The sequence below is a fragment of the Acinonyx jubatus genome, chromosome A1, assembly GCF_027475565.1.
Source record: "Acinonyx jubatus isolate Ajub_Pintada_27869175 chromosome A1, VMU_Ajub_asm_v1.0, whole genome shotgun sequence".
NCBI lineage: Eukaryota > Metazoa > Chordata > Mammalia > Carnivora > Felidae > Acinonyx > Acinonyx jubatus.
In genome coordinates, this window is record NC_069380.1 from 944088 (window position 1) to 953344 (window position 9257).

Below are 9257 nucleotides of genomic sequence, written 5' to 3' on the forward strand. Positions count from 1 at the left end.
CGCCCCGGGGCGGGTGTGCCCGGAGAAGCCACATCGACGATGGGGCTTCTCTTTTGTTCATCGTCTACACCTACGTCTTCGGCGCACGTCAGGGTGCCGTGCGACATCCAAGATTCCATGTAAAGATGAAAGCGAGGCCTCTTTCGTCTCACCCTAGCGGTTGTTCGTGGGATTACAACTGACGGTGTTGACAAGTTGGTAAAAAACCATTACAGATGACACAAACGGATTTTAAAAACCGATTGAACCCCCTCATTACTTTTTCTGGGATATGGTAAAGACACAGGCCTATTGAGTGACAGACACAAATCATCTAAGGCAAAAGCATGGTCATAGATGGAAGAGAGTTTTTATATGTAGTGCTGGATTGCATGGACATCCCTAATGTCACCAAGATTTTTATGTTTTAACTCCTCAATTATTGTTTGGAAATAAATGAAGCAACAAAATGTATTACCAACATTTCAATAACTGTGCAAATTATAACCATCCCTATCCTGTTTAAGCACGTGGTAAAGGCAAACCAGAGACGTACGTTGGATTAACAGGGTAGAGTTGTGTAGACAATTTAAAGTAAGGTCTGTGTCAGAGACGTTAGACACTAGATCCAGTAGTCACACGTCACGTATTTCTGGAGGTATTATCTTGCTCACAATTCTCTGGCACTGATACTGTTCAAAGATGAAAAAATGATAACATTTGTTTCTCTATAATGACAAGAGTAAGAGGTCCATAGATTCTTTCCTTGATATGCTGCCGTGATTTCAAGGAATGTTGAATTAGAACAACAAAAGTCGACATTGGTGATAATATTTACTTCAACACATTTGAAGTATTTTCTGAATAACTTTTCATTATTAAAGGTAGACACAATTATTCCTATACAGACCACAAGAGCAAACCAAAGAGGCTCTATGATAAATTACATCGAGCTTCCAAGGACAGAAGAGTTGCATTCAAATTCTTATTTGTCTGCTACTAATTACAAACCCATGACTATCCTCACTTCCACCTCACTTGCTATTTTGTAATTAAATAATGCAGGATGTTGTAAGGTCCAAATAAAAAAAAAATTGTGACACTGATAAATAACTACAAGGCAATGCTGTTTATTATGGATCTTTTGATAATTAAAGACTGACTGCCCATGGAAAGGCAGAGAGACATTGTGATTAAGAGTACACTTTCTGGAGTCAGATCACCTGCCTTTGACTATCATCAGCTAGCTAGGTACTTAAACTCTCTCATTCTTAGTAGCTGCTGTATTGGACAGCATAGATAAGAAATATTTCCACCATTACATAAAGTTCTATAGTAAATCACTGCAGTCATCTTAAATATTGGGAGAGTGGGGGAAAAGACAGAAAAACCAATCGGCCATCTTAAGCTTCCAATCTGTTCCTTCTTTCCTAGTCTTCCTTATTTTATTGCCTAAAATATATTTTTGTTTTGTTGTTGGTGGTTTATCAGGATAAGCATTTATTCCCTCACTTTTCTCATCTATCCTTCACCCCACAAGTGTTTTGATCCAATATTCTATGAAATACTTGGATCATGATTTTTTGTTGTTGTTGTTGATCATGATTTTAGAATTATATACTAAGCCACTTTCCAGGAGAAAATTTTGGTTTCAAGTATATTTTCTCAAAGCTTCTTCGTTTTATGTACTGATTCCAAGCATTAAATCTTTTCTTCTTCTTTTTTCAAATGTTTATCTATTTTTGAGAGAGAGAGCTAGTGGGGACAGGGGATAGGGAGGGACAGAGAGAGAGAGGGAAACAGGATTCCAAAGTGGACTCTGTGTTGACAGCAGACAGCCTGATGAGGGACCTGAACTCATGAACAATGAGATCATGACCTGAGCCAAAGTCAAAACCTTAACCGACTGAGTCACCCAGGCACCCCAAATCTTTTCTTTTGTATTACAATAATATACATTAATTTTACATTAAAGATACTTTTGTTTCATCAAAGTATTGTTATGAAGAATTTTTTTCTTTTTTCTAATGTTTATTTATTTTGAGAGAGAGCCAACCATCAGGTGGGAGTGGGGGAGGGGTAGAGAGAGAAGAGAGAGAAAATCCCAAGCAGGGATGCAGGGCTCAATCTCACCAACCATGAGATCATGACCTGAGTTGAAATCAAGAGTTAGTCTCTTAATCAACTGAGCCACCCAGGCACCCCAGAGAATTTTTTTCTTGATGTACCACTGAGCCACTTGGGAATTAATAATAATAAAAGCTAAAATTTATCAATTTCTTACAGTGTTATAGGTGTAATTCTAACTGCAATATGTGTGATAACTCATTAAATCACAAGGAAATGCTCTAAAGTATTTTTATTAATCCATATTTCAATATTACCCACATTTAAAAGATGATGAAACTGAGACTGAGAGAGTTTAAGTAACTTGCCCATGATCGTACAGCTAGCTGGTGACAAAGTTAAGATCAAACAGGCAATCTGGCTCTAGGGAATATATTCTCAGTCACAATGTTTGCCTTTCCATGAGCAGTATGTCAAAAGATCAATATTTAATAACATTGCTTTGTTGTTCTTATTAAGCAGTTATTAAACAGTTATTTTAACTGCTTAAAACAGCAGTTATTAAGCAGTTATTAAAAAGACCCAAGTGGTCACATATGATAACAGAATTAAGGTTACGCAAATTCTGTTTATTTTTTTACAATGACTGTGTTATTATCACTTATTTATAACCTGTTGTTTAAATGAAGTAATATGTAGTTTCCCAAAGGATTGCAGACCTGAACTGCACGTGAAGCAAGCTTTAAAGGTTTAGAATTATTATAAACTCACTCTTAAAACAAAGATGTATAAATAAGTTGATGTGTATTATAGGGTGATAGTGGTATTGGGAGTTTTCTGAATTAACCTGTATGTAAAATACAATGTTTGTTAAATGAAAAGCAATAAAAATATGTTAATTTGAATTTACATGTTTATTATTAATACTCAACAGTACCTGCAGTAATTATTTTGTACCGAGGCCAACAAAAGAGATCATTTTAAGAATATTTTACCACTGATATTAATTAAAATTGCCTGACCATAGTGATAATAAAATGCAGATTAATTCTTAGATTTTATCATTGTCTTTAAATTCCCTACAGACACTGCAACTCCCAATTGAAAACTCCCACTGCTGGGCACCTGGGTGGCTCAGTCAGCTAAATGTCCAACTCTTGATTTCAGCTCAGGCCATGATCTAATGGTTCATGAGTTTGAGCCCTGAGTTGGGCTCCATGCTGACTGTGGAGACTCCTTGGGATTCTCTCTCACTCCCTCTTTCTGCCCTTCCCCTCCTTGCACATGTTCTCTGTCTCTCAAAATAAATAAACTTTAAAAATTTTCTAACAAGGGGCGCCTGGGTGGCTCAGTCGGTTGGGCGTCCAACTTCGGCTCAGGTCATGATCTCATGGTCCGTGAGTTCAAGCCCCGCGTCGGGCTCTGTGCTGACAGCTCAGAGCCTGGAGCCTGCTTCGGATTCTGTGTCTCCCTCTCTCTCTGACCCTCCCCTGTTCATGCTCTGTCTCTCTGTCTCAAAAATAAATAAACATTAAAAAAAAATTTCTAACATAAATTCCCACTGCTGCCTACCCCTCCATGGCATGATATAAGATGTATATAATTGTATACATTTGTGTATATGCATTTTATATAGTTATGTATATACATATAAGTAAAATAATGGGCATATTATATACAGTCAAGTAAGAAGGTACAACTGTCATATACATACATGTACCTTCAATATAGCACTTTCAGTTGTTTGAAGGCTGCCCTCCCCAAAAGATATGTTCATCCAGAACCTGCAAAAGTAATCTTATTTGGAAAAAAAGGTCTTTGTACATATACTTAAGGATCTTAAAACAGAACGCGCAAAGGAAAAGTCCATGTGAAGACAGATGCAAAGACTGGAGCTATGCTGCCACAATATAAGGAATGCTTGAGAAACCAGAAGCCGGAAGAGGCAAGAAATAATTCTTGAATTTTGGAGGGAACTCCAAAACTAGAGTTTTGGAGGGAGCATGGTCCTGCTGACAGCTTGATTTCAGAATTCTGGCTTCTAGAACTGTGAAAGAATAAAATTATGTAGTTTTAAGCCACTAAGTTTGTAGCAATTTGTTATGGTAGCTCTTAAAAACTAATACATAGCTACAATATAGCTATAAAGCAAAACAAGGAAATGAAGTAAGACTTAGATAAATCAACGAACAGTTATTATTTGAGGATTTTAACATACCCACTCTCAAAACCTGACACATCGAGGAAATTAAAAAATATGATGAGATTAAAAAAAAGGATCTGACTAACCCAGTTAATGTGTATATGAAGAATTAGCAAAGAGAAAATAGATATTTTTTACATTAAAAATATTTACAACAATAGATCAGATTTGGCCCTAAAGTATCCCTAATGAATTCTAAAAATCAATATCATAGATACCATATTCTCCAACCGTAATCTAATGATATTTAGGATTAATAACAAAATTAATAAGCCCTAGATATTTGAATACTAAATAAATGATTATTAAATACTATTGGGGTAAAAGGAAATTATCAAGAAAATGAAGAAATACTTCAGAATGAAATGGTAGTAAGAATACAAAATGTTAGAGGCGCCTGGGTGTTTTAGTCGGTTGAGTGTCCGACTTCAGCTCAGGTCATGATCTCGCAATCTGTGAGTTTGAGCCCCATGTTGGGCTCTGTGCTGACAGCTCAGAGCCTGGAGCCTGCTTTGGATTCTGTGTCTCCCTCTCTCTCTGCCCCTCCCCTGCTCATGCTCTGTCTCTCTCTCTGTCAAAAATAAATAAACATTAAAAAAAATTTTTTTTTTAGAATACAAAATTTTAAAATATGTGAGAAAACCCGAAGCAAATATAAAGGGAAGTTGTAACTTAAAATGTATTTATCGGGAAATTTTTCCTCTTCAAAATCTTCCAGCCTTCACACAGTCAAATTCCAAAGCCATTTGCACATTTTTAGGAATTTATAACAGCGTCACCCCCTTCCAGGCGCCAAAATCTTGTTTCGTTTATCTTTTCTTTAGTTTGCTAATTTATGAACTATCCTTATTAATATCTTCCTTTTTATTTATTTGCATTTTCTCTGTTGACCTTTTCTACTTACTTATTTAAATGTTTTACCGATTACTCCTAGTAGAAATTTGGACTTTCAGGACACTATTGGTAAGGGATAAGAAAAAAGTTAGAAACATGCTAATGTAATCACTACAGGGGAAAACGTATTTTATATATATTTCTACTGGCAGAAATATATATTTCTCTGATACAACATAAGAGAAGAATTGGCAAAACAGGCAAAATCACATACAATTTATATTTTATTTTATTTTTTTTCCTTTTAGTTATTTTTTAAATTTAAATCCAAGTTAGTAAACATATAGCACTAATAATGATTTCAGGAATAGAATTTAGTGATTCATCACTTACAGACAACACCCAGTGCTCATTCCAACAAGTGCCCTCTTTAATGCCCATAGACCAGTTAGCCCATCTACCCGACACCCTGCCAGCAGCCCTCCTTTTTTTCTCCATATTTAAAGGTCTCTTATGGTTTGTCTCTCTCTCTCTGTTTTTATCTTACTTTTGCTTCCCTTCCCCTATGTTCACCTGTTTTGTTTCTAAAAATTCACATGAGTGAAATCATATGATATTTGTCTTTGACTTATTTTGCTTACCATAATACATTCTAGTTCCATCCACATTGTTGCAAATGAAATAGTTCTATTTTTAATTTTTTGAGGACCCTCTACTGTTTTCCAGAGGGGCTGCACCAGTTCCCATTCCCCCCAGTAGTGCAAAAGGATTCCTCTTTCTCTGCATCCTCGCCAACATCTGTTATTGACTGAGTTGTTAATTTTAGCCATTCTGAGAGGGGTGAGGTGGTATCTCGTGGTTTTGATTTGTATTTCCCTGATGATGAGTGATGTTGAGGCTCTTCTCATGTGTCGGTTGGCCATCTGGATGTCATCTTTGGAGAAGTGTCTGTTCATGTCTTTTGCCCATTTCTTCACTGGATTCTTTCATTTTTGGGTGTTGAGTTTGATAAGTTCTTTATACATTTTGGATACCAACCCTTATCTAATATGAAATTTGCAAATATCTTCTCCAATTCTGTTGATTGCCTTTTAGTTTTGCTGATTGTTTCCTTCACTGTGCAGAAACTTTTTGTCTTGATGAGGTCCCAATAGTTCATTTTTGCTTTTGTTTCCCTTGCCTCTGGAGATGTGTTGAATAAGAAGTTACTGTGGCTTGGCAAAAAAAAAACAAAAAAAAAAAAAACCAAAAAAAAAACCAGACACTCAGATCAATGGAACAGAATAGAGAACCCAGAAATGGACCCACTAACATATGGCCAACTAATCTTTGACAAAGCAGGCAAGAATATCCAATGGAATAAAGACAGTCTCTTCAGCAAGTGGTGCTGGGAAAACTGGACAGCGACATGCAGAAGAATGAACCTGGACCACTTTCTTACACCATACACAAAAATCATCTCAAAGTGGATGAAAGACCTAAATGTAAGACAGGAAGCCATCAAAATCCTAGAGGAGAAAGCAGGCAAAGACCTCTTTGATCTTGGCCGCAGAAACTTCTTATTCACCACGTCTCCAAAGTCAAGGGAAACAAAAGCAAAAATGAACTACTAGGACCTCATCAAAATAAAAAGATTTTTCACAGCAAAGGAAATAATCAGCAAAACTAAAAGGCAACCGACGGAATGGGAGAAGATATTTGCAAATAACATATCGGATAAAGGATTAGTATCCAAAATCTATAAAGAACTTATCAAACTCAACACCCAGGGAAATACAAATCAAAACCACAATGAGATACAACCTCACCCCTCTCAGAATGGCTAACATTAACAACTCAGGCAACAACAGATGTTGGCAAGGATGAAGAGAAAGAGGATCTCTTTTTGCACTGCTGGTGGGAATGCAAACTGGTGCAGCCACTCTGGAGAGCAGTATGGAGGTTCTTCAAAAAATTAAAAATAGAACTACTCTATGACCCAGCAATCACATTACTAGGTATTTATCCAAGGGATACAGGTATGCTGTTTAGAAGGAACACATACACCCCAATGTTTATAGCAGCACTACCAACAATAGCCAAAGTATGAAAAGAACCCAAATGTCCATCGATGGATGAATGGATAAAGAAGACGTGGTATATATATATACAATGGAGTATTACTCGGGAATCAAAAAGAATGAAATCTTGTCATTTGCAACTACATGATGGAACTGGAGGGTATTATGCTAAGCAAAATTAGTCAAAGAAAGACAAATATTATATGACCTCACTCATATGAGGACTTTAAGACACAGAACAGATGAACATAAGGGAAGGGAAGCAAGAATAATATAAAAACAGGGAGGGGACAAAACATAAGAGACTCTTAAATATGGAGAACAAACAGAGGGTTATTGGAGGGGTTGTGGGAGGGGGAACGGGCTAAATGGGTAAGGGGCCTTAAGGAATCTACTCCTGAAATCATTGTTGCACTATATGCTAACTAATTTGGATGTAAAATAAAATAAAACAAAATAAAATAAAACAAAACAAAATAAAATAAAATTAAATTAAATTAAAATAAAATGTTATCGTACTAGTATAACAATGGTTGAAAAATTCCCATCTTATTTATATTTTTTGGCAATGCAAAACTTATTTGGGGAGGTTTCAAAGAGAAAAACAATGTCTAGCATCAGTTTCATTCACTGAATTTTATTGCATTTTGGATATGAAATTTCCTTTCACACTTTTTTCCATCTCAAGAGATTGTGACTCAGTTTTTCTCCCAGTTTATATAGCTGGAGAACTCTGGAGAACCAGGCATGACTGTGGTTTGAAACACTTTGGTGCAGCACAGTTAAGAAAGCTGTGCTGAAATGAGAAATAGATGCAAAACCATGATGTCATATCAGTGTTCAAATATGCCTAATAAAACATGGTACAATATTAAAAAAAAAAAAAAGAAGTTGCCACAGCCAAGGTCAGAGAGGTTGTTGCCTGTTTTCTCCTCTAGGATTTTGATGGCTTCCTCTCTATGTTTAGGTCTTTCATCCATTTTGAGATTATTTTTGTATGTTGTGTAAGAAAGTGGTCCAGGTTCATTTTTCTGCATGTCACTGTCAGGTTTTCCCAGTACCACTTGCTGAAGAGACTGTCTTGTTTCCATTGGATATTCTTGCCTGCTTTGTCAAAGATTAGTTGGCCATAGGTTTGTGGGTCCATTTCTGGGTTCCATTGATCTAGTGTCTGTTTTTGTGCTGGTCCAATACTGTCTCAATGATTATAGCTTTGTTATACAGCTTGAAGTCTGGAATTGTGATGCCTCCAGCTTTGGTTTTCTTTTCCGGATTGCTTTAGTTATTTGGGGTCTTTTCTGATTCCATACAAATTTTAGGATTGTTGTTCTAGCTCTGTGAAGAATGCTGGTGTTATTTTGATAGGGATTGCATTGAATATGTAGATTGCTTTGGGTAGTATTGACATTTTAATAATATTTGTTCTTCCAATCCTTGAGGATGTAAGGTTTTTCCATTTTGTTGTGTGTTCTTCAATTTCTTTCATAACCTTTGTCTAGTTTTCAGTGTATAAGTTTTTCACCTCTTTGGTTAGGTTTATTCTTAGGTATTTTATGGTTTTGGTGCAATTTTAAATGGGATTGGTTCCTTGATATTTCTTTCTGCTGCTTCATTATTGGTGTATAGAAATGCAACCAATTTTTGTGTGTTGATTTTATGTCCTGCAACTTTGCTGAATTCATGTATCCATTCCAGCAGTTTTTGGGTGGAATCTTTTGGGTTTTCCACATAGAATATCATCTTGTTTGCAAAGAGTGAAAGTTTGACTTCCTCCTTGCCAATTTGTGCTTTTATTTCTTGCTGTTGTCTGACTGCTGAGGCTAGGACTGCCAACACTATATTGAATAACAGTGGTGAAGAGTGGACATCCCTATTGTGTTCCTAACTTAGGTGGAAAGCTCTCAGTTTTTTTTGAGGATGATGTTAGCTGTGGGTCTTTCATATATAGCCTTTATGATCTTGAGGTATGTTCCTCTATCCCTACTTTCTTGAGGATTTTTACCAAGAAAGGATGCTGTATTTTGTCAGATGCTTTTTCTGCATCTATTGAGAGGATCATGTGATTCTTATCCTTTCTTTTATTAATGTGATGTATCACATTGATTGACTTGCAG